Here is a 26,367-nt window from a genome sequence, read left to right on the forward strand (position 1 = left end):
CCTGGGCAGCGTCACAGGACTTGGGGTTTTCTGAAAGAGTAACCTCCTTGTGTGAACAGGCTTATGGCTTTGGGAAACACAAAGCAGTCTTGTCTTCCAAGTGTCCAAGCCTTCTTTTCACATCTGTTTATTCCTTCACTAGCATTTATTTTTGGCCTTGAAGGAAAAACACAACTCCACATTAAAGGGACGGTGTCCAGTTAAAACCCACAGGCGGCACCACCCCTTTGCTCCCCCTTTGCAGGGGAAGGCAGCAAAGGAGCCCAAAGAAAGAAAAAAAAAAGCAGGGTTGGAGAAAACCTATCACTTGTTGGGCACAAAACTGCTTTTACTTTCTAGTGAAAAGGCAGCAGAGCATCCTCAGAAGCACATAGCACACTGGTCAAATAGGCCAGATCCTGCATGCCTGAGGCTTGTTTGTGTACATAATTACAAGTCCAAGGGCCACATTTCCATTTGTCCTGGAAAGCCTTTCTAGCTGGTATTATAACTGGAGCACAGGAGAGCGAAACACAGTCTATCAATGATATCAGATCAGAAAGACACCAGTTCATTCTGCTTCCGCACTGACTCCACAGCCCTTTCAGCTACTGGAGAGCCAGAACATCATAATTTTTACACTGTGTGAACGAGCTAGGGAGGAGCTGCAGGTGATCACTGCCTCCTGAGACCAGTGCCAGCTGCACACACACTTCTCTCCTGTTCAAGGCTAGAGTTAAGGCAAACAAAAGCACTTTGGCCACCAGTGGAGAACGCTCACCTGTTTGACTTTGCGAAGGAGAAATATTCACAGAGCCAGTGCCAGCTTTGTGCCTGTCACCTCCCAGCAGAGACTTGTGACTGTGTGTGGCCTGACGCAGCTGCAGAAGGGCTGTCTAAGGGCTCACAAAGCTGATGTCCAAGGCACAAAGTTCAAGGTCAAGGTCCTGTATCAGCTGTGTGTGTGGTCAAGACCTGCATTCCTTTTGGGAGAGGCAGAGGAGGAGCACAGACTGCCTCATGAGCTCTTTGGACTGTATCTGCAAGAGGAAATAAGCTCACTTTGGCAATGTCTGTTTTGGACCACCCAGCAGCACTCAGCACCCAACCTCAGGTAGCTGCGCTCCCTTCCCGTAGCACAGTGACTGAGCCGGGCACCTGATAACAGACTTAATGCAGTCTGCTCCTGGACCTATGTGACAGTGACCACAACCCTGTCTGTTTTCACTGAAATCAATGGGACTCTGCCCACAGGCCTGACTCATCTCTCTCTTACATCAATACCTTATCTTTTACGTCCTTTTGCTTCTATGAAATTGCAGCTTGTCAGGCTCTGGATGTTTGTAAGGGCATGGCTAGGCCAAAAGAAATGGGGGTAGCAACCCTTGGACATGGTAGAGATTGAAACCTTTGGAAAGACTGGGCCTGTCTCACATGCTTAGCAAGTTAGCAGAATATTAATGATGCATCACTCAGAGTAAATGCTTCTGGATGCTTGGCTGACTTTGGCAAGGGGCACTTTGAGAAGGATAAAACTGCATTTTCATGGCTGAGAGTCTTCCTCCAGTAATAAGATGTGCCCCCTGGGATGCTGGTAACATATCGGTGTTGTCTTCAGAGAGTATGTAGGGGCTAGGGTCTTACATTGCTAAACTGTATAAACAAATGCTTACCGCTGAATATCACGTTAGTCCAGACAAAGGATTTACATACACAGAGACAGCCACAGGTGGGCTGTCCTCCAATTAGCCCATGAATCTAGAAAAAAAAAAAAAAGTTTTGTATTCTTTCCTTTGTGTATAAAACATAATTAAAATAGTTACAAAAACAGATGCATTGTATCAGTAACTGACACATTAAGAATTTTGTCACGGTTGTTCAGGAACTCACAGCCTCCTTGCAATACCGATAATGATTATTTATAACCTACTATGCAAGGAAATTAATCCAGAAAAACTGACTGATTATAAGGTAATACAGTCACCCCAAGGGAGAAATCTAGTGCAAGGTGCCAGCAGCCACGGTATCACACCATTTTCTTGTCTTGTATTATAAACTTTATTGTAAGTAGTGTTCTTGTATTTTGAACAGAATGTCTCAGTTCCTCTGCAAGAAATACCCATTGTATTCCTGCTGAATTTCATTGAATTTACCCCTGATTTATACTAAAGATCAGAGGCAGATCCATGCTACTGCTTTATCTATAAATCCCTTAGCAGCCTATTCACAAAGATGTGCAGCTTCGCAAAAGAGTGAGTTGAGAGAACGAGCTGGGTGGCAGACTGCCTATTAGTTCTGAAGGTATTACCATAGCATCTGGAGAAGCTACATGCAGTACTAACACAAGGTACAAGGAAGTCTCAGCCCTTGAAAAGAGCTAACAAAGAAGATTCACAGAAAGTGGGAGGTAGAAGAGCTCCATGGAAAAGAGAAGTGGCTGTACCATGTCACATTGCAGGAAACTGAGAGGCCGGAGCAGGGCCCTTGTCTCTCAGCACCCTCCAGCTTCAGGCTGCCTTTTGGTCCTTTCTATTTCTGTATGTGGACCTCACCATCTTTAACTAGAAGCTCAACACAGAAAAAGAAAATCTTTTTTTTTTCTTATTTGTCAAGAGAACCAGCTTTCTGCTAGTTGTGAAAACAAATTCTTTCCTGTGATTAATACCTGTCTCCTGTGCTAAAGACATCAATCTCTACATGGATCAGATCCTTATAAAGCTAAGCTCTCTTCTAAGAATAAAAAGGTTTTCTTTTTCTTTTCTTTCTTTTTTTTTTTCTGCTAACATCCCTCCTCACAATTGTCCTTGTTTAGCCCTATGATAGTTTTATGATGCAGTCCCAACATAACTCACAGTACTTCCCATTATTGTGTGCCATGAGCGTTTACAGAGCCATTTTTGGGGTAGATACCAGCCTTTAGACATTCCACGTTTCCTGGTCAACTGGAGCCAATCACACACTGTTCGGTACTGAACCTAAGTCTCTAATTTATACACAACGAAGGCATTGTAATGATAACGTAATGGAGAACAGTCCATTAGCAAAAATTGGCTATCTAGCATGGACAAATTATTTTCTTTTCATGTTTCCATCAATATTAAGAGCCATTAATCATATTTCAAAAAAGAAAAAAAAACAACTGTGCCAATGCCAAACTGCCTTTAAACTTACACACTAAGAATATCTGCATGGGATACCTGGGCCAGCCCTGTTTTCCCTTACAGTGAGGAAACTTTTCCAATATGCTGAGAAGAACTGGATTTTTACCACCACAGATGAGTTCACAACTGGTCCAACTCCACTAATATTCTCTTTATAAAGTCAGAATATAGTAGTCTGGTTTTAACAAAAAAGAAATCAAGACTAAATGCAATGTATTTTGAAGGAGGGAATATTCCTAGCAGCAGCTGGAAGGGAAGTGGAATTCATAAATGTCTCTTTCATCTTTATCAGGTTACTATTCAGTGCAGTCACATTTATTAATAACAACATCCCTTAAACCACATTGTGAAAATCCATTAGCAAGAAATGCTTTAAAATGTACAACAGGCTGTAACAGATGATTTATCGAAGGCTGAAACAATTAAATACTATAAGCAGAGTGGGCATTTTTATAGGCTGCTGAGCTTGCCAGAGTATCCTTACGACATATTCAGAAGTGGACTGTTTGTGTTGTGCAACTCAAACTTTTTCTTGAATACAGTAATCTACATTTCCAAGAGGTAATGCAAACTAAAAGCATTCTTTGACCTTTTTCTTCATCTCACTTCCATACATACCTGCCCCTGGAAATGCTAACGGCCACTTCAAAGTTGTCCTCTGTGGCATTTGCTACACCGGGAGGTCCCAGAGTGCTGCTGCCTGCATCACGTACAGGGAGAGCTCCCCTGGGAGAGCGCTCACTGCTTGCAGGGGAAATGCACTGTGACTGCTCTGTAACAAAACCTAACAAGAAGAACCCTTTAAGAGGTTGTTTAACTATCCCCATGAGAGTCAAACTTAGCAGGACTGACCTGGAGGCGATCACCGTATCGTTCGTTCTTTTCCAACACATCCTGCGTTTGCCCTGGAAGTTGACGTGTTCCCCTCCCATTTCCTTACTTAGGTTTTTAAAACCCACTGTTTAAGTGTCAGCCACCAGCGAGTAATCGCTGTGAAAGTGCTAGATAGCGAGACTAAATTCAGATGAGGGACTTTGTCATTATCTTCATGGACAAAACTGCCAGCCTTGACTACTGTGCATATCCTGCAACACCAAAGGTTCATGCAGGTCCCAGGGGGGTTGTTACAAACTGTGCTGTCCTTCTCTCAGTCGCTTCCAGTTTGCAGCAGAGAACAATAATGGCACAGACAGCTCAGTGCTGCTGCCGCACTCGTTCCCCAGCCGTGACTATCAGTCACAGCCTCCCGCTGTATCAGGGTGAAGATGTTTTTGAAGACATTTTCTTTGTTGCTGAGCAAGGCAAAGCTTGAGTCAGGGATTACAAGGAGAGGCAAGGGGAATGGGTAGGAGATGCGATCGCAGCCAGGGAGAGAGTGAAACAGCGGTTCTGGGGGCTCAGTGCCACTGAGTGGGCTGCCCATGAAGTAGCTTTGGGCTGTATTAGGTTTTCACTTATTTGCTGGCAGATCTGCCCGTGCTTGTTCTCCTTCCAGATTTGATCATTCCCTAATTCTGAAAAAGATGCCCGACGCAGGGGTCATATGATTTCTGAGGCAGATATGCAGACTGCAGCCCAAATGCAGCCCAGTTCCCTCTGGAGTGAAAGACCCCTTCACACCTTTAAGCTGGACCTTTCACTCACCCCAGCAGAACAGGCAGACGGGTAACGCAGACGAGCCACGCTCTGGGTTCATTTGTCCCCACAGCATGTTCCACGCAGGCGGGCAAAGGGGTGGCAGAACAAATTAGCGGCAGAATGTATCTTCTGTAATTGCACACGAGCCAACTTGTTAGATTGATTAGTTTCTGTCCCAGCTGAGATTGTAGCTCCATGAATGCTTTTGACTGAGCACAACTAGAAAATGCGTAATTACATGGGCCAACGCACAGAGAGCTGCAGCTACAGGTGCCTGCTGCTTTGCTGCTGAAGTGCAGCGCACGGGGGGAGAAGAGGAACTTGGAAACAAAGTGTACATTCGCACCTCACCACATCCTCACTGCAGAGGTCACACCTTTCAGGCTTGGGCAGCATGAAAGGCTAAAATTCCTCAGGAGCAATGACAGATTGTGTGGCATGAAACATCGCATGCAGCGTGTCAGTGCTGGAGATGGTGGGTTCAGCCCGTCCAGCCAGATGAAAGCGGTCCAGGCTAATGCTGGTGAGACAATACTTGGCATCTTGCAGGAACAATCATTCTTGGCTGTAATATTCCCCTCCTGGTTCATTTTCTGTTTTCTCTATTGTTGACCTCCAGTGATGGAGGAAAGGGGTTGGACGTGGATGGTGCTCTGAGCAGGAGAGGGGCCTGTAGGAACGGGAACAGCTGTGGGGCTGGGAGGGAAATGGAGACAGGGCAATGAAACAGATACGCTTCCCCTTTGGGAGGATGGGCTGAGCCAGTCTGAGCAAAAAAAAAGAAAAGGGTAAAATGAAAGGGAGGAAACCAGAGAAGAGAAGATGGAACAAGGGAGATCACAGAGAACAACAGGAAGCAGTCCTAAGAGGACAGACATGAAGGCTAGGGCTTGTAGGGGAAAAGCAAACAGAAAGAAAAAAAAAAACTTCAGGAACATTTTGCAGAAGACAGAAAGAGAATTTAAAAAAAAAAAGTCTATAAAAGTGCCAGCTACCCAGCTGCTGTAAGTGAAACTCCAGTACACTTACGTCAACACCACACCACTGATCAGCACCAGGGGAGGAGGTTTGGGGTTGTTTTAATTTCATGGAAAGGCTTTCAGTGATGCAGAACGTGAACACCAGCCTCCAGTGATGGTAAAGGCTTTAGAGGTGCTTACAGCCTCACAAAAACAAGACCCAACTTGATAAAGCCCATGAGACGAGCTGCCACATCACAGCCCAGGAACAGCCAGCCTCTCACCGTGTCTGACTTCCACCTTGAGACCAACAAGACTGGCGCAGGCAGGAGCTGGAGGGGGCACACAGCCACTCCTGCACGCGCGGCAGGGCTGCTGCCCCAGCTCTGTCTCCCCCACACCACAGCAGCCATCGCTTCCCGTACCCTGAGGAGCAGTGAGGGCCTCGACTTCCACAGCCAGGCTGGAAGAGGGGAAGTGGCATCCGCTTTGCTGTTTGAAGTGAAATGTGTGGCTTATTGGTATGGCTTGTTTGGTTTGGCTCCTAGTGCTCAGTCGGTGTTATTAGAGAAAGCAATAAAAATGCATTAAATGCTAGGAACTACATTAAAACAACACGGAGCATGCAACACAACCCAAGACAAGCAAGGGGGCTGAGTATGGAGACTGCCCTTCCCTCCAGTCATCCTCTTCTGCGTGAATATTGTGGAGACAGCATTACAGCGAAGTTTGGAGAGCTGGAGCTGGTGACTTGTTGCCTGCAGCACCACGGAAGATTTCATCCCATGGCTTCTAGAAAGACTTTGAAATACTGCAGTCAGCTCCTATGCATTCCTGCTGAGCTCCTTCCAGACTAAATCCATAAAGTTTCCATGTTTTTGCTGAGACATAATTTTTTTTTGATCACATAGCAAAGGGTATATCCCCCCGCCATAGGGAGGGACTGCGCGATGTCAGAAATGAGATGTCTGTCACCTGCCCAGGCTGGTGCTCACTGCTCTGTCCCAGCTTCTGTAGCTCCATCTGACTTCTTGGTTCCTTCTCTGGCCTTGAGAACGGACTCCAAGGGCTTTGGGATTGCTAATTTGCCCATTTTGTTAACTGATTTTAGCCACAGCTGGATCCTCACAGTTCTTCTGTACCGTGAAAACCACAACTGCATGTTACGCCTGGGCAAGTGGTGAGGTGATTATTGTAAAGCCTGGATTTTCTAAGGAAATGAAGCTTTACATGGAGTGCCGCATAAGCCCAGTGTGTGTATAAAAGTAGCTCTTGAGCACGTCAGACAATTTCAAGGAGACAGGGAGAAGGATTTCTCAAAGCCCTGAAGTTCCCAGACAGGCACTGGAGATGACGGATGGAGGATACAGACACCATTAGTATCCCCTGCGGAGAATGCAGCAGCACTGCTCCCTCTGCACCAGACAGCAGAGACGCCACAAGGGTAAACGCTGTTCATTAGACCCTCTGCTCATGAAATTACTCGTTCATAATCCTTTTCTCTGATCACCTTCTCTTGCGCTCGCTTCCCCTTTCCGCCTGGAGCTGCACCCTGTACAAGTTACACTCACCGCTTTCCACACTCAGCTGCCCATCGTCCCTGGGGCCGACCACCTGGTGGTGACAGTACCTGCGTCCCACTGCAAAATGGGCAACAGAGAAAAGAGCGAGGGGCTCAACGCGCAACAACAGGAGCTGCAGCGGGGTGACAGCTGTCCCCCGGCGCATCCATTATTCGTGTGCAGAGCAGCAGCTTTAAGAAAGTGGTGTAAATTACAGGAACTGGATCACTGGCTTAAACAATGTCAGCACGTCCCTTTGAGGGCATTCACCCCCCCACACACCATGAAACGACAAGTTATTATTTAACAGCAGACCTCACACAGAGGAATGTTTTTCTGTATTCATGACCTCTAACAAGTATAGCAATTGTTTACTATTCTCTGAGTGATCCAGAAGGAGCTATAATGTGATAATTATAGAGAAACCTTCCTAAAAATATATTTCTGATGCATCAGCAAAAACCCAGCAGGCCCCTCCAGCTGGCACTGAACATACGAGTTAAGCCCAATTTGAGAATCAGATCATGCACTACATTTTGTGCAGCTGTGCAAAGGCTGCAACGAGGCGCTCTGGAGCAGAGGCCTTGCAATGATGGAGGGAAGGGCCAGAAGCAGCAGAGAAGCAGACAGGGCCAGAGCCACGGGTTCTTTTCTCCATGGGTAGTGACATTGGAAAACCTCAAGCCCATTTTCAAGATGGACAAACTGAGGCTTTGAAAATCAGAACGCCAACATTTTCTGATCTGCTCACTGATTTGTTGGTGTCTGGTTTTAGAGGGCCAGTCCGAGACCAGGCTGTGCCTGCTTCCCCAGAACCACCAAGCCTCTACATTTTTCACCAAGCAGTATGATTCATTGGTATGATTTTTTTTTTTCCTACACACTACATTCATACACCCTCTCTTTACTCAGTGTTACCAATCCCTAGCTTATGCTCTTTGAAGAAACATCTACAAGGGCTTCAGCTGCTACTACCTTGTAGCAGAGCCACCAAAAAGCCAACCTTCTGCTGCCCTTCAGAGCCCCAGGGGTGACCTAACTCTGTCCCTGCGGTTGCAGCTAATCAGATTGTGACAGGGAAAGCCAGGGCACATGTGTTTGTTCTCTTCGTCCAGCACTGTTGCAGACCAGCACTGCTCTTCTGAGGCTCTGGGTTACCTCAGTAGCACCTACACGCTTCTGTGCCTCAGTCTCCTCACCTACAAATGGGCCAGGATGACAAACCCTCAGCCTAGGGCTGCTCAGGTTTGGAAACACACTTGGCATCTTGAAAGAAGGATTCTGTGGAAGCGCAAACAGTAATTTATTGCTTCAATTAAAAAAGTGTGTGTTTTACAATCCACAGCATGTTTATACTTCTACTTCTTATAGATATCTCTCTAAAAAGAACTCAGCTCTGGTAGCTCCTGGATTTGGCACAGCTTGTCAAATAAGCAGGCTCACCAACCTTTTCACGACACACAGTGCTTCTGTGTAACTTTGCAAGCTGTGTTTGACTTGCCTGAACTTGAACAGTCACCACTGATTGATTGGCTTCTAAAAATATCCACCCTCCATGGTTCAAAGTCCAGAGAGCTCCTGTTGATTTAGATGGAGACCTTCTTGCTGGTGGGAGGCTCAGACAGACACCTGACACCTGGCACTGCTGTCCCGGCTCTGCTCGCTGCCTCCTGTGTGAGGAGGGTCCCGCGGGGAACCCCTGACCGAGGCAGCCCCCGCGCTGAGCAGAGCCCTGCTGCACCATGCTCAGCAGCTCTTGGTACTGCCGAGCAGCCCTACGGGTCCCTGCCCTTCCTGCAGCCCCAGTCCCAGACTGCGGCTATTGGTAATAAGTGGGATGAACCTGGGGTCCCTGCATGTATCCTGCCAGAGGGCTGAGCTCAGGGGCTGAGCACATGGTTATCGCTACAGCAGCCACCAGGAGAAAAGCCAGACTGCCATCTCCATTGGAGGCAACGGAGGCCTTGCTGACATATTCTGGCCATAAAGCACACTGCTGTGGCTCCTGCATCCCCTTATCTAGCCAGCTAGATAAGTTGTAGTCTCTAGCACAATGCCATGGAGAGCTCCATTACTGGGCATAGGGCTGGGGTTTCTCCCTTTAGTGACCGTGGTGTTTGCACCCCCCAGTTACCTGCACCCAGATCACTGCAGCTGAAGCTTCAAAATGCATTTTGGAAAGGGAAGGGGGTGCAGGGCTGGGGCAAACCATGATTCGGAGCACAGGAGCCCCAGCAGATGAAGCTTTCCACAGAAGGAAACTGCAGAAAAGCAGAGCACGGACACCTGCAGTCTGGAGCAAAGCAGCATCTGCTCATTCCAGTGGAGATGCATCGATAGCAGTGTGCCGGGCGCTGGTGAGGAATGCGGCAGCACCAGGTCTGCAAAAGATGTAAAGCTGAGACAGCCTCTACGCAAGGCGTCCCAGCACCGGCAGGTCTCGGGCCCCTCTGATCACTTACCTGCTGACACCAAAGCTAACAAAAGACAAAGCAGAGCACAGCCAAATATATACACTGGATGTTGCCATGCTACTGAATGCAGCTTAGCGCGGCAGGGCTTTTTATAAATGATGTATTATAGCTGAGCTAAAACCTAAATAATAAAGCCTGCTTGTGGATCTCTGGAAGATCACAGCTAGACAGTTGCCTACGGAATACCAGACTAGTGGAAGAAATTATTGGTATTCTAGGAGCATATGGGACTGGAGATGAGCACTGAAGCCAGATTGTGTTTTCGCAGCATCACGTGCAATCCCTTTCATATATGGGTTATGTAACAGGACCCTGGCCCTGCTGTCCCAATGCAAGGTTTGGCAGAACCAGGTTGCTCTGAGGCCCAGACCCCTCCTCCAGCATAAATGTATTCCACAACAGTTTATATCATTCTGACGACCAACAATTTCCTTTCATTTATGTAATATTCTTCCTTCCGTTGCATCTACAGAAGACAGTGCTCACACTTCAGCTCTGCTACGCCGAATGACCCACACTCTTGGTTGTTCCTTGGAAGCATCACCCGTTGTTCCAGTCATCTTCCGAGTTCTTCCTGGGACTTATCCTTCCCAAAGACAGATCATGGGAACTGACTGCGACTTTCCAGACAAAGTTTCAGCAGTTCCTTGTACAGTGGCAGGAGCACTTCCCCATCTTTACTGGAAATATCTTGCCTAATAAACCGTATGATCTCATTTGGCTTTTGTGTTTGGTTTTAAAAGGGGTATAAAGCAGGCTATCCAGTATTTCACTTCATTTTATTTTAGTGTTTGTTATCTGGAAAAAAAGAGGGTAGTTAAACTGCCTTTTTAATTAAATTCCTTTAAATCTTTTAAAACAATAACGAAAGAAAGATAGCAAACAAAGTAAGACAGAAGAATTACCATGTGTATAACCAGAGGTATTTTTTTCCCGTAACACATTTATATATAAATCTCTTTTTCAAAAACTTGCAAAATTTCTCAGTTGCTCAGTCTGTCTCCTGGGTAACATGACACCTCACAAGAGGAGCCTTGTGCCTCCGCTCTTTAGTGGGACATCAGTCTTGGGAACCCTATTGAAATTCTTGTCTAAATTAAAAGTATTCCTAATTTCTTGAAGGTGAGAAGAGCTCGCAGTATTGCATCCTTCTCTCTTTGCTTGTCTTCATTGTCACACAGCTTATTAAAACAAAAGGCTATGAGCACCAACAGCTTCATTAAAGCAGGGGGCTGAGCTATGGGCCCTTCAGGCACACAGTCTCTTTCTATAGATCTGTAAAAAGCACCTCAGAATTTACATGAGCAAGGAGGTAGTAAATAGGTTTAGGTTTAGGTTTCCTGTAAAAGGGTTCAAACCTCCAGTGTCAAATGTTTTGAGCTCCATAAACATTAAAAAAAAAAAAAAGAAAAAAAGTTGGAAAACACTGGCTTAGCTAAAATAAGCTGGCAAAGGCCTTCCTTCCCCATGTCCTCTGCCATTGGCACAGCAGCTACAGGTTGAGAGCTCACCACGTGTGCTGGATGTGGGCGAAAGTGTGTCTGTCCAAAGGCTCACATCCTGCAGTTTGATTGAATCCACAGCAAGGGTTTTGACCGTAAGAAAAGTACTCAAGATGGCTCCTGATGACACCCAATACATCAGAGCAGCAGAAGCACTAGCCCCACGAGGTCAGGGCAGCTGGGAGCACCAGCTGGACAATGCCTGTCACCATGAACATCTGCCATGGCTTCGGCTGGCGACAAGTAGCTCAGAGTGGATGTAAAACACCGGAGGTTGTCGGCATTTAAAATCATAGGGCACTTACAAAACCAAGACATTAAGACCAGCACGTGTTTGCCGTTTTCCTTGGAAGTGGGGAATGGGGAAGAATCTGGCATGCAGGTGGCTCTGAGTGCCCTGGGCAGCCCTGGTGCAGCACAGCTCTGCAGAGGGGCTGTGCTGCAGGAACACCTCCAAGCTCGTTCCAAAACTACACCTTTGGTGCTGGTGCTGTGCAAGCCCAGGGCACTCTTAATGCTGTTTCGGCCTGTACAATGTACAGATTTCAGAATTGAGACCACTGGGTACTAAGGGACACTTCGCTGTCTGCCAAATGGCTCTTTAACATGGCCTGGTGCCTGCCTTTTAGTAAATTTTACTATATCTTCTCTCCAACTTGCTTAATTTATTTTTATTATTATTGTTGTTTTACTCCTTTTTAAAAATAAGGAGACAATGGTTCCTGTGTCTCCCTCCTCAGACAGCAGCACTCTCCCAGGGACCTCTCAAAAACGAAGTCCAGAAGCCAACACCAGGAACTGTAGGTTGCAGTTAGTCTAAAATTGGTGACTTGTCAATTTTAATATTTTTAATTTCCCAACTGTCTACTTGGGTTGCACACATAAAACTTCTAAATAATATGCCTTCTCTCTCTCCCCGCATAGAAAAACACTGTTTCCCTGTCCTCCTTGCAGTATGTGACCCTTCGCTGCTCCCCCTTGCTTATCAAGTCAAGGAATTCATTCAGCAGCTCCACTCACTTACCCCCATTCACAGCCCTCTGAAGGCCTCACCAGCTCCTTGCTCTGTTTAGAAAGATTTATACTTGCATGCCCCTTCATATCCTTCCTCTTTAGGCTTTGATTTACCATTCTGGCTTCCTTATCACTCCATAGCGCTTCCTACATGTTTGTCTTTATAGCTTCTCGCTTTCCCTCTTTGAAATCACCAATGAGTTGTGTTTCCTTAAAGGCAGTGGGAAAAATCCACCTGGCAAAGTGGCCTTTGCAAGGACCTGTGCAAACCCGAGCTCCGGGGGAACGTAAATGCCATTTTGCTTCTGACGCTGGCCCTAAGCACAGGAAGGACTTTCAACCCATATCAAACTTCCTTTCGCAGTTCTCAGACCCTTGCCTGCTTTTACATTTCCTGTGCATTCATTAAAGGAAAGCCCTGTGCCCTCCACCAGCCATGAGGAAATATGACCTTTTTCACCTACTTTTTTAGTCCCACCCTCCACAAAGAGCCACTCCAACCCAGCGCCACCTTCTCTAGCAGGCAGTGCCACAGCTGCAAAATTTTGTCCTTCATTTTTCCTGTTATCAGGTTTGTGACCAACTGGCTCCATAATCTGTGTTATCCTATTAAAGAAATGGGACTAATGGGAAAATATAAGGTCATGCTGGAAAGGGCTCTAGCTGGGGTGACCACCACCCTGTGGACCTCCTTTGGGGTCTCTTCGAGGCACAGATGTGCCGACCTGGAGCAAAACGATGGATCAAAGAAAGCGGCAGAACCCTCTCCGCTCGGCTGCTTGGTGGATGGACCTGAGGTTCGTGTTCCTGATCTTTTAACTCAGTCTTTGAAGTTACTTTCACATTTGTTCTACTTCTAAATATTCCCCTCTGCAGAGATTAAAGCTGGTAGTAAAATATCCCACAAATGTTTACGATCACAATTACACCTGTTCCTAGAAGGATTTCACAGTCGATTGAGTCTCATTATTCTTTTCATATTAGCCTTTCCTGCCCTGGTATCCAGATTTCCCAGCCACGTGAACCAAGTGAGAGCCTTGTAGGTTATGATTTCAGAGTATTCTTTAAAGTGTTTTAAACTAAAATCCTCCCCAAATATAGTCATGCAAGTCAGGCAGGTAATGGAATGGCTTTAGCTGGATGAACTGAAAAAAGAAAAAAAAAAAGAAGGGGGGCGGAGCAGAAGAAATGTTTTCTATAAAGATTGCCTCTGTAAAGGACAGGGGTGTGCATGACCAAGAAGTCATTCCAGATGCTATAAACGCTGCAGAAGCCCAGATTAGATCAATTCTACCCAAATTAAGGCATTCCTACTTTAGATCACACAACTTGGATCCCTTGAGGGGAAATTTCAGTTACCAGCGTGAGCTAATACTGATCTGGGTATGACCAGTACTCAAGCATGCAAGATGCTGGGCAGAAAATCAGGGGAAAAAAATAAGCTTTCTTTGGCATTGATTCAGCCTGAATTTCCCAATAGAAAAACAAAAGATCGGCACTTATGGGTGAAATTCCCCCACAACACAATGAGGCTTGCCTATTAAATAGGAGTTAAGGCATGCATGGTCAGGCTGTTAGGAAGCAGACTCTAAAAAGTCTAGCTGGAAGCAGGAATAGGAAATAGAACCCTACGCCTTCACAGAAGGCTGTTGAGAGTCCCCTTCTCCCATCAAAATCGCCTGGAAACCCCAGGTGCTGTAAGGAAAGGAAAGACTCGATTTGTAAAATATTCCTGGACAGTGCTCAGCTTTACGTAAGACAACTGCCTATCGGCGTTCAGCCCTTTTCTCCTGTAACCTACTTCAGCTGTTAGTGCCAAGCAGCAGTAGAACTACGGTCATGTTCGCTCAGAAATCATCTCAAAATGCCTTCGTGCAAAGGGAGATAGCTTCATATTCTGCACTTCTTAAGATTTCACAGGGCAACTTCTTTCACATTTCCAGCATAGAACAATTTTTCCAATAGGAAAATTGTCAAGTCCTACAGTAATGGCTAATCTAATCTAAAATTTATATTCACGGGGACTGCCCCCACCTTTGGATGCCCATGAAATAAATTAGGCTGATAAAAGCTTACACGGTTGAACTGTGTGAACACGCTAACAGAAAGCAATTGCACTAAAACTCCAACATCCATTATGCTTTGCCACAGAGACTGGGATACCACAATTATATTCTCCTCTGGTTAAAAGGAAAATATTGCTTATCTCTTCCATCATGATACAGAAACTTTCAGCAAAATGTTCAATAGTTACAGCTCTGTCCTAAAAGTCTAATTGCACAATGCAGTAAAAATAGATACAACACTAGCACTTACAAAAAAATGCACTGCAATGTCAAGCAACACTGCCAAAAATCCACAAAGGCAGGCCTTGATCCTGCAAAGCCTCACATCTAGTCATTCGGCTTTTTCTCACATTTGGAATAGCTTTTCTAAAATCAGTGAAACTATCCAGAAAACAGGCGAGGGCCTTTGGCAGGACCAGGGGACTCCTTTACCTACTCTACCGGTGGAAAATTAGATCTGCTCCCTCCTATATAACGTGTTTCAAATGATATTGAATCACCTACGAGTTACTAAAATTAGACTAACAAATAAATTGCTTTGTAGCTGAACTGATAAAATGTGACTGTTTACATATGATTTAGTACCAGAACTGAGATTAAAGACTACTTCAAACACCGCCTTTGCCCAATATGTCATATAAAATTCTGTTTGGTTTCAGCAGAGCTGAGAATGACTTTAACAACCTTGTTAATTACAGATTAGGAATGGAAAGGCTCCTATTTGGCACCAGGTGTGCCATTAGTAACACATGGGATGCAGGCGAGCTGCAGAAGTGCCCTCACTCCAACGCCGAGGAGCAGGCTCGGAGCGCTGGAGCTGAGCCATGGCCAGAAGGCGGCAGCGGGCGCAGTCGGACGGGGGGCACTGGTGCCCCACACAGCCCAAGCGTCTGCCTCGTGGTCCCTCCTCATCTTGTTTGTGTTCAGTTCCTCTAAGTCTCTACTGGCTCCATTGGAAAAGCCTGCAGATAGCCCTGGGAATCCAGCATTGCCTAAGTAAGTGTCTTCGAGCCCTAATGAAGTCCATTCCCTTTTGAAAGGTTTCTGCCCTTGATGAAACAAGGCACGAGGCTGACATTCCTCAGCCCACTTTTCCCTCAGCAGGGGTACAGTGTGTGTTTCTTTAAATGCACAGTTCAGTCCTCATCCACCTCTGGGCTATGCTCAGCACCTGGGAGGCGCAGGCGGAGGCCGAGCAGAGCGGAGGTCCCCGTGCCGGCAGCTCCCTGCCACCTCCTGCTCTCCAGTCCCCAGACACCTGCCCCTGCTCCCCAAGGCTGGGCTCAGCACCAGGCACCTGGCACTGCTCATATCCACCATCTGCCAGGGTCTCACCCGGACATTTCTGCACCTTCTGTCCCACCTCCCTTCAGGGAACTCCTCTGCTGTGCTCCCCAGAGATGGTACGGCCTCTCACCACCCTCCAGCTCTCCTTCCCCAAAATACTCTTCTGCTGGGATGGGAAATCATCTGTTCTTGGCTTATACTGTGCCTCGTTCACGAGACACTATCACTGAACCCGATGTGTTGTAGAAGTGTGCTTGAGTAGGAAGAAGATCTGACACTGGTCCAGGCCTGCAGGACCTGAGCTATCAGTTTAAGCCCTGCAGGGTCCTTTGCACTCACCCGATGCAGACTGCCAGCACTGCAGGCTCTCCCAGCCCCACCAAACTGCACAGGGGCAGAACAGAAAATCAGTTCCACATTAAATGTACCTAGCAATCATTTTTAAGCATTTTAACTCCTAAAGGCTTAACCAAAGCAACACTCCTCATCTTCACCTCCCACGCAAGCCCAAGGTCCCCCAAAATGGATAAAAGAGACTTTGCACAACAGACCAGTCCAATTACAGCAGACACCCCATGGGTAAGCACTGGGCAATGACAAGCTTTCCCACCAGTAATCCTCCAGAGTACCCTTGCAAGTCCTCCTTTCACTTTATTATCCTTGCTCTGCAAAAACAAGGGCTATCTGGGAGGCATCTGGTACATTAGGGTGGTGCCCAAGCATCCACTTGGCACTGGCAGCCATAGCCCATTTCCAGCATGCACACAACAGACACCAGCACAGCTAACCTAACCTAACCACTTCCACACAAACTATCTCCCAGTTGTAGTAGGAAAGGCAGAAAATATAGGGAGGATGGGTGCTTCTTTCCCTCTGATCTTTTTAGAAAATGTTTGCCATAAATCTCTTAAAGGTAAAAAGAAGAAGAAAAGACCTGGAATACTCCCTTCTGCTATGCAAAAGATAAGCTGTGATTCAGCATGAAAGTCCTCCTGAATTTTGCCTAGTTCCCATTACCACAGTGCCCAAATATCCCGTTGTGAAACAAAGTCCCCCCCAGCAAGGTGCAGTGCCAATGCACAAGAAACATCAGGGGGTTTACAAAAGAGAAGAGCAATCCTGGTGCCTGGTATTCTGAAAATGTTGTGCAGCCGACCTTTGAAAAGCAATTCTGAAATCTCTCTCACCAAAACAGAGGCTCTTAAAATCACTTTTCCTATTTAATCATGCTGGTCCCATCTCTGCCCTGACACTTTTGCACTGGAATTCAAGTTTATGGTCTATACTCTATCACCTTTAGTTGCTGCAATTTAATGCATGCTTAAGACCCACACAACTGCAGAGCATGCACAGAGTTCTCTTCCTGCATAGACTACATGTGTTGTACACTGGTTGTTCTTTAGTGTATATTCCATGCTATTAATGTCTTGTGTTTCTATAGCAGCTCCTGAGTGAAGAGCTCAACACACTTTTAGTAAATGAAGCTGAAGCACACCACCGAGGCTGGCAGAACCCCCTGTTCTTTACCTACTTTGACAACTTTGAGTTGTCATTTAACTACCAAGTGGTGCCTTTCTGCTCTTGCATGAAGCCCGTGTTCTTCCACAAAAGGCTGCCAAGCGGTGCAGGACCAGACTAGTTCATCCCTGCAGTTCCTCTGGCAGGCGCTGGGTAAGTGACTGTGAGGTCTGTAGCCTTTCGTAGCACAGACCCAGGGCCTGAATGTACCGATTTCCATGGGAAGCTCTAGAAAGGGGCAGAGCTGAAAAATCCACTGCTGTGCTGCCAGTCCTGATGCAGCCTTTCTTCTCCTGCAAGCCCAGAGCATTTCAGTGACAGATGTCTTCCTTTTCCTTCACCGTGGGCTTTACCAGCATGCTACTGTCACTACCAGAAAAGCAGGAAATTCTGCTGAAGGTGCCCTGAACCAGTAAGAGGCTGGGAGACAGGACTGAATGTGCTGACAGTGGTATTTTCTTTGTGAAGAGCTGCCTGTTCAGGTTTTCTTGGATACTTTTTTCTCCTACAAGTTCTGTCTGGCAGAAGTAGAGGGCTCTATACATCTGTCCAGGATTCCTGGATGTCCAGCAGCCGGCCTGGGAGCAGCAATTGTTGGACTTCGGGAAATCCTCGATTTGCCACATAAACAGGGATGGACTCTAGAACACACGTGTGACCCTGGGAGATTGGAGCCAGCTCTGTGCTTCTACAATAATTATCGTGTGTGTGCAGACCAACTGCGCAGCACACACACACTGGATGCTTCCTGGAAATGCCACACTCACTACACCAATAAACAGATTTCTGCAAGACTAATTACCTCAACTTGACTTCTAACAAGTCTTCTTGTGCCTCAGTGTATCAGTGGGATACTGTCATAAATCTGCAACGTTCAGCAAAAGCCTAGGAAAGATATCGTTTCAGCTGAATTAAAAAGGTCAACCAAGAGCAGCACAGTAACACAATCAACTCCATCACACGAGGTACTTGTCAGACCTCGTTCCTGTGTGCTGTTCTCAGATCTCTCTCTTTGGATTCTGATTGGGCCATCGTGCTTCTGAAGATGCCCACGAACAGAGACATATGTTCAGCCTTAGTTAAAACTGACGACTCCTTGTGTTATGCAAGCAACTGAGCTTTGCTGAGTGTTATCTTTTGATTGACTCCTCCACGATTCCCCTCCCAATGTATTTATCTGAGGCCAATGACAGCCAGCAAATACTTACTAGAACTCTGGTCTTTGGCAGCTCATTCTGGCAGTACCTGTTTTCAGGCAGTTTGAGAAGTGGGTGTCACTTACATTAGCTCACTCTAAAATCTTGACTCACTCTTCATGCATATAATCCCTCCTGCAAATTCTAGGCCATGGATTTTAATAGAGTTTCCAAAGTAGGTGTGAGGGCCGCTGGCTGTGCTAATTTAGTTCCTATTGATTTATCTTGTCTCCTTTCACGGCAGCAAATTGTAAATGCTTCCTTTGCTTCTCTCAGTGTTTGCTCCCTGCGTGACAAGTCTTTAGCATTGATGGAATGTGTTAGTGAAAAGCGCCTTGATGTCTGTTTTCAAAATCACTGAGACAGAGCCATCAACTAGTGATATTCCTGCTCTGGGAGAGCTGCATCATTCAGCCTCTACCTACTTAACTTGGAGAGGAAAGCTGGGCCACATGACGTGAAAGTTCCATAGTAAAAGACACAAACCAATCTTCACAAGAGATTAAATAAACCTGTCTTTAGGATTAGATGCAAAGGTAATCTACTCACCCATTACAACCTTTTACATCTCCCGTGGCAGATGCTAAACCAGTTGCAAACATGAATTTCTTTCTCTGAAGTCAAAATCAGTTGTTGCTGGCTTGTTTTGGTCAGCAGCAGAATGCACCCTCCAGCGAGACTCCTGCTGCATGCCTTAGTTCTTTATGGATTCTATTTTAAAGTTTAAAATCCAATTTTACCTCCAGTCAGATGTGGCTAAAAACTCTATTAGCTCTTGTTTTGTCTCTAGTTGAGCCCCTATTTCTGTAACTGGAACAGACTTTTTTTTTTGAACTAGATTCAGTTTTAGAGGAGTAAAAGGAAATCCTGATGCTCAGCTTCACCCTCTCCCACCACGTTCCTCCGAGGCTTTGATCAAGACCAACCACATAACATCCCTGCTTGGCTAGGGTCTAGTACTTGTATAGTTATTTCCTGCAGACCCTTTTGTGGCAGCTGGAGGCAACTCTGGCACTGTGCAGAAAGGAAGAAGCGGTACTCAGGAAAGCATGTGCTGCACTGTGTTCAGCAGCCAATGCGTCCATGCACAAGCTGAGGACTTCACATGAGGACCGTATAGCCCTTCCACTGATCTGAGTGACACAGCTCGACTGGCAGGAATACATGGCCAGAAGGTGGGAGGAAGATGGAAGAACAGGATCTCCCTCTTTCAGCAGCAGCAAACAATAATGCGGCTCAAACCACATCAAGAAATCATGCTTGAATTCCTGTTCTCAGGAGTTATTTAGGCACTAACCTCCAAAGGTGCTTAGAGGAGTAGAGGAAACCAGGTCTGTAACTTGGTCTCAGCAGTGGGGCAAAGAAGTGGAAGTCCATGGTATATCGCTGTGATCCAGGAAGACTGACACTTCGTAAGTGTGAGTAAAGGCATCACCTTTAATATGCACGTTTAGCTAGGTTTTGATCCAGTCATGTGTTCCCTGTTTCACACGAGAAAGGCCTGTGTTCCAGTTGCTTTTAGTCCTCACTCATGATTTGGGTACTAATAACATACCTTTTGCAAATACAGCATGAAACTTTCCCTTTAGGGAGAGGAACATTTAGATGGAGCCTATAAAGATTATACATTTTCTCTTTAGTTACAATTACGCATTACACTGGTGTTGTTTTTTAATGACCAGAACAAGCAATTTAATCTTTAAAATTACACATTGGAAAAAAAAAAAAACAAGTTATAGATGCCTTTTGCAGCATGCCTCCCCTGCCTCCTTCACTGGGAATCCTAGCATTTGCCTTTGAAACAGAGATATGCTGGAACTGGCATTTGCCAGACTCAGATCCACAAACTTCTGGTTGTGACAGTTCCTGAATTACAGACCTGATGTCTGCAAATGACTGGGTTTCAAAGTGAAGGCAGCCATCATTTTAAAGGCTGAGAAATAAATATATCATAAATCAGCATATGTGGATTTTATGTATAAAGATCTAATTAAATTTTGTTCTGTAATTTCTATATGCAGTATACACACACAGTATATATTTTTTCCTTTTCTTTTGTCCATAAGTACAAGCAATATACCATATAATTCTCTTCCTCTGTAATATGCCTGGTTTTTGTGCTGGTAAAGTAACATCTTAGCCTTTTGTAGTCTGTTACAGTGCACTATAGAATTTTTATTGTATGTTACAGTCTGGTTTGGAGATCATCCAGCAAAGCGATCTGCTTCCTTTTAAAAAATAACTTAAAATACTGCATTTTTCATAAAGTGTATAAAGCCATACAGAATCCAAGTGTGGAAAATAAACACAGCATTGCCAATACCAAACATTTAGCAGGCCTGTCCTAGGCCGCAAAATCACGAGTTTGCCTTACAAATCTCGAGAATTCAAAGACAAGTAATTTCAGGCTTCCTCTACTTGCCCTTCTTCCTTTCAAAATTTCTTGGTTGTTTTCAGGCTATTCTATACAATCAGAAAAGTTGACAATTTACCTCCAGTTTTAAAGAACGTTGAAACTCTCACATAATTACAGGATATGAGGAACCAGACCTTTGAAAAACAACTGTAACAAAATCTGCGGTAAAATTGCAAAAGCTGGTGCTGCTGTAGGCTGAAATCCACTACCTGGCATAGGGCTGACACATCCTTATCCCTATTAACTCTCACCACTGAGATATTCAGAGAAATAAGCAGAAGCTAAGACTGACCCAAACACGTACAGTTGCTTATCTTTACTTCCCTTGGAAAATCCCCACTTTTTGGCTTACAATTTGACAGGCTTTCTGCTACCAAACCGAATTGCTTCCCTGAGCTGTGAAAATAATTCCTTCCAGCACTTCTAAATGTCATTTTGAAACAAGCTTGTAATTCATTATTGGCAGAAAATGCAAGCAGACAGTCAGTGCCTCACTTTTTCACATGCTTGCTCACCCTGGCCAACCCATGGGGAAACTGAAGTGGACATCTCCCCAGTGGTTTCAGGGCCCTCAGTATCCTGCCCTTAACTTGCAAGTGTCTCTGAACACTGAAGCCCCAAAGAGCCTTCTCAACCCAAACTTCCAGAACTTGGTGTGCTCTGGGATGCAGTTACCTCTGTGTCAGGATCAGGGAACCAGCATCCTCTTGCAGACCCTCGTCCCAGGGGCAAGGTGTGATGACAGACCACCAGGGTGGGATCTGCAACAGTTGGCTCTGGTTTAGAAAAAAAGGAAAATTATCAAGAGGTTGAACTATTTTGCTCTGACATTTGCAAAACAAAACATTTCAACTTTTCATGTCAAAATTAAACTCAAAAAAGTTTGAAAACTAAAAGAGCATTTCAAAATAAAATTAAATATTTGCTTCAAACTAAAATACAATTTCCTTTAGCAGGGTTTTTAGTTTTTTTTGTTTTGTTTGTTTGTTTGTTTGTTTCCAGAAAGCACTGAAAAAAACTTGTTTCTGATCAATCCAAAACAAACACCACTTCTCCCCAGTTTTTTTGCCTAGCTCTTACACTGAAATTTGCTGGTCTGACTGCTCTTCCGGTACTTGCAGTGCCCAATGGCAGGTCTCACCCTGTGGATCCACGTGCTGCTTTGGCTCTCAGGGACAAAGCCATACATGCGCTTGCTTAAAGAAAAGGCAATGGCCAGATATCACTGTGTGCTCGACTTATCCAAGCTGCATGGCTGGGACTCACTGGGGGATGAGAGCTGCACCAGGGGAGTTTGTGCTGTTGTGGTTTTGTATACAAGAGTCACATGGAGTTACCACAGCTGTAGAGTTGTCAGTTATGAGACGGTTGTTACAGGGTAGAAAGAGGCAACGTACCCTCTGCAGTGGCACAGCAAGGGCTCCTGCAGGGACTGCAGCCTGTGAAGGGCTGGGACTGATTCCCATCCAGCGCCCACAGCCTTCAAGTTCATGGGATGGTTTCGCGTATGAAGTGCTCAAGCTTCCCTGGTAAAACAAAAGCATTTCACTGAAGTCAGCAGGGCTAGACAAACAAGCAGTAGATGATGGATCATCTGTCTTCTTCAGCCCAACCCGAGGCAGAACTCAAAGGTAACGCACTAACAAACGCGGGTGCCAAGTACTTCGCCTTGGCTCTGCCTGAGGTGCATGGAGCCAGTTTTCGCTGTGCTAAGAGAAGCACTAAATCCTGTGCAGAGCAGGGCACGCTGCTTACCACTCCAGGAATGGCTGTTTTCAGCTTTCTGAGACACTTGTGAATTCATTTTAACACCAAGAGTTGAGCACAAGACCCTTTTCCCTTCCCTTTTTCATGATTTACCACGGATGGGAAATGCCCTCTGGTGCACCTCACCCTCTCATCACTGTCAGCCTGCAGCCGCTGCACCCCTCCATGCTGGGAAGCTTCTTGGAGAGTGACGGGAAGGCAGGGCTGGAAAGTCATTCTAATTCACACATAAGGGCCACTCTGACCTCATTTTGGGCCTCTCTATCCCTTTCACTTAGGTTTGCTGCTGTTGCTGGCTTTCAGTCTGTGCATGGGGTGCAGCCAGGGGCGCACCCTGCACGTGGCCTGGCACCTCCGTCATGGCACCGCTGCACTGGCACGGGCCTCTCAGACATATCCCCAGTCACGAGCCTCACTCAAGGACGCGCCAGATCACACCCAGAGTCACTCTTTTCTTCACAAAAACATATGATATGCAGTCTAAGACTGGCCATCCAGAAACTCATTTCCCACCCAGAGTGAAATGCTCAGGACCCAGCCCTGCACACAGTGCACAGGAGGAGCCTTACACCGGCAGCCCTACAGCACCTACAGGGGTGCCTGCCTCCAGGGATGGATCCATGTTCAGATGATTTGTTATGAAGTGCATTAATTAAAGGGCATCTTTCTCTGTGGCATTTGCTGCCAGTAGATGGACTGTGTGCAGCAGAGATATGTTTTGGTGTTGACATGTACGGGTAGCATCGCTTCAGCAGTGATAGGGAGGTGTTGATGGGATAAAGCCCACCCTCCCAGTAACTCCGTTTCTGCAATCACAGCAGGCCCTGAGCCAGCCAGACGGTTGGTTCTCTCTGTTCCACAGTCCCAGCGCTAATACTTAGCTAGTGCCTAATGGCTCTAGTGGGATTGCAAAGACCTCGCTTTGTGCTGTAAATAAAGTCAAAGGCAAACCGTATGTGCAAGCTAAACACCAAAAGGCAGATGGGGAAAGGGAGAAGCAGGGTCAGATCTGTTTTAAATGTCCAGTTTCTAGTGACAGGTCACCCAGGTTTTGAAGGACGTGCACCTACCCGGGAGCTCGGGGCCTGAGTGCCCTTGTGGTGGGTCTCACGCAGACTTGCCTGAGATCACACAGTGGGGTGCAGCAAAGCAGGGAAAGGCAGGGCTGTGTCCTCAGCCTCTTCATCAAATCACCCAGACGTGAGCCGGACAGGTTCACCTTGGCCAGATGGGGCAGTGGGGTGGAGTGTTTCGGCAGCTAACAGCACAGCCCCCATGCCCACGGCCGTCACGAGGGTCCCCATTTCCCCTGAAGGACTCCGTGCCCCATTCCCATCAGCTGACAAGGGCCTTTTGCTCTAAGAAAAAAAAAAAAAGTAGAACTGTTTTTTGTAAATTTCAGTTGTTCCTTAAATATACCCTTGCATTTACATCAGGTCACACTGCAAGTCAGTCTGACACATAAAAGGGCCGTTTCGCAACGCAGCACTATGTGCCATACAGATGCGATCAATCACACAAAGCAAATTTCCAGCTCCTACAACTCCCTGGCTCCAGCAAGGGCAAAAGTCAGCCCTGTGCTGGGAGCGAGCCCACGAGCCCTCCCACCCACATAGGGCAGGGTCTTCAAGGGAGCTCACAGGATCTTGTGAGACATGGGCCTCGGGAATGCGGTTGTAACGCCAACTTCCTATGCAAGAGCAAAGCAAGATCCTGCCCAACTTTTAGCCAAAGCAGGTCAGCCAGGCTGCAAGGCTCCAGAAGCTGCCCTAATATTTACCTGCACTCACAGTCATGACATTCACTTGCATGTGGTGGCTAAAGAGCCTGAGACACTGCAGGTCTGCTGGCCCAGCCTGAGCTCTCATGCAGTAGCACCCAGAGTGGGCAAGGGAATTGTTTGGGGCCAACATAAAGCGAAGAACTGTTCAGGAATGTCTTGCTGAAACAGCCTCTGAACTCTACAAAGATTTTGCAAGCAGCATTGTAAACAGTTTTCTACTAGGCTTTAGCCCCCGGCTTCTAAGGGCAAACCCACAATTTAAACAGACTGCAAAAACAGGGAAAATAGCAACACAAAGTGCCACAATCCCCCTGAGAGGAGAAATTCTTTATCCTGTGTTCAGACAAAGACTGAATGCAGATGGAGTGGCAGAGGCTTCTGCAGCCTCTTTAGCAAGGTTTCCTACCGGGGTGCTCAGGAGGAAGGAGGGCAGCTCTCTGCGGAGCTGCCTCCGGCCGAAGGGAGCCCATCCTCCGCTGCCTGGGGCTGGAGAAGGGCACAAGGCTCACTGGGGACAGCACGGGGACTGCCCCGGGACGGGCAGGGAGGTGCCTTCCAGACCCAGGCCGTTTCCAGACGCTCCTGCGCCGTGCAGGCTGTGTGCAGGTCCCAGCTGAGCTCTGGTCTCCCAGGCTTTGGTCTGTTGGGGTGGCTGGCACGCAGACACTGGAGGTATTTGCAGCATTGCAGCAGGCAGCACCCACCCTTCTCCCTCAGCATGTGAGAGGTTTGACTTGTATCCTCATAACCTCTGCTCCAAACAAAGTGGCAGAACCATTAAGTAAGACAAAAGCAAATAAAACTCTGGATGGTGAAAGAGCCCATGTGCAGGGAGGACACACTATTGACCCAATAGGGCAGGGAGCAAAAGTTGCGGTTAAGATCTTGGCTGGAGCCCATACGGATTGGCCTGATTCGTGGCAACACATCTAAACCCCTGTGCCACAAAAGCTCCTTTTCCGCAAGACACCGCGCGGCGATATTTCAGTAAGATGTACAGCAACAGGCAGCGCAAGGATTGCAAGGGTAGACCTCTCTAGGGAGGAGCCAGCGCTCCAGAAGCACTTAGCGATGGCAGCACCACAGCCACGGCGCTCTCTGCAAAGAGCTCTCTTGCTAATTGAGCAAGCGAAGGCTTTTTGGAAGAAAAACAAATATATTTGCAGACAGCCTAAAACAATAAAGGAAAATTTAAAAGGCTGAACAAAGGGACCGGGAAGTCAACAAGAGAAGTTAAGGAGCAGTTGCCTGCAAACAGGCTGTGGAGGCCACACAGCTGGCAAGAACTCGCTGCCTCCATCCCTCCTCCAAGCTTTACCTGCCATGGCAGGGAGCGAGGAGGCTCAGCAAGAGGCTGTGGAAATCAAAACGGTGTTTCACGTGGCAATAAATGACCATGTATCAAAGCCAGCATCTGTATCTAGGATTTAAAAACCTGAAGTATTGAAACTGAGAACTCTTCCTGGGGAGGAGCAAAGCGCCAGATAAAGCCAAAGCTGCTGGGGCTGAGCCGTGTGGGGAAGCAGAAGGGGCCTGGGACAGGAGGGGGCCATGAAGGCAGCCTCGAGCATGGCAGGAGCTCAAGCCCCCACCTGTCCCTGCCCCGGGGAGCTACAACAAGGACCTCTTCCAAACAGAAGGATGCACACCTCACTCTTCCTACAGTTCCGCGGAGCTCCAGGGTGGGGATTTAAAATCCTGACACCCTGATTTTGTGGTGGGGCTGCGAGGTGATGGCTGGCGATGGGAGCACTGCAAACAGCCACTTGGCACGGAAGGCCCCAGTGCCCCATTGTGCATTAATACCCTGACTTGCATAATGTAGCAATTAGTCACCAAGAACATGGCAGAGCAAATCCCATTTTTACAGAAGAGACCTGTCTAGGAGTTGGACATTTTCTCCAACAAGCCTCTGATGGATTTCTGAGGAGGATTACGCTGAGATTCCAGGCTTTGAGAAAAAATATGACAAGCCTAAAGTGATTTTTTCTACCAATGTTTAAGCAAGATGCCTGGGTATTGAGGTGTGCTTATATCCCTGCATT

At 46.7% G+C, this 26,367-nt stretch overlaps 1 long non-coding RNA gene across 15 annotated transcripts in view; it reads right to left on the reverse strand.

Moving 5' to 3' along the window:
* The window catches only part of LOC121057117, a 147,031-nt gene that overhangs the window by 11,312 nt on the left and 109,352 nt on the right, over positions 1-26,367 (reverse strand). For 7 of the 15 annotated variants that reach the window (XR_005813640.1, XR_005813634.1, XR_005813636.1 and 4 more), the window contains 6 exons: positions 22,170-22,298; positions 21,448-21,548; positions 3,759-10,571; positions 1,653-1,737; positions 761-1,019; positions 2-156 (listed from right to left, as the gene is read on the reverse strand). This is a non-coding gene — a long non-coding RNA (uncharacterized LOC121057117). Of the gene's footprint in view, position 1; positions 1,020-1,652; positions 1,738-3,758; positions 10,572-18,905; positions 21,549-22,169; positions 22,299-23,609; positions 23,898-26,367 lie in introns of all 15 variants that reach the window. The other 8 variants (XR_005813645.1, XR_005813639.1, XR_005813646.1 and 5 more) reach the window with 7 other exon arrangements.

The sequence above is a fragment of the Cygnus olor genome, chromosome 18 (genome assembly GCF_009769625.2).
Source record: "Cygnus olor isolate bCygOlo1 chromosome 18, bCygOlo1.pri.v2, whole genome shotgun sequence".
Lineage (NCBI taxonomy): Eukaryota > Metazoa > Chordata > Aves > Anseriformes > Anatidae > Cygnus > Cygnus olor.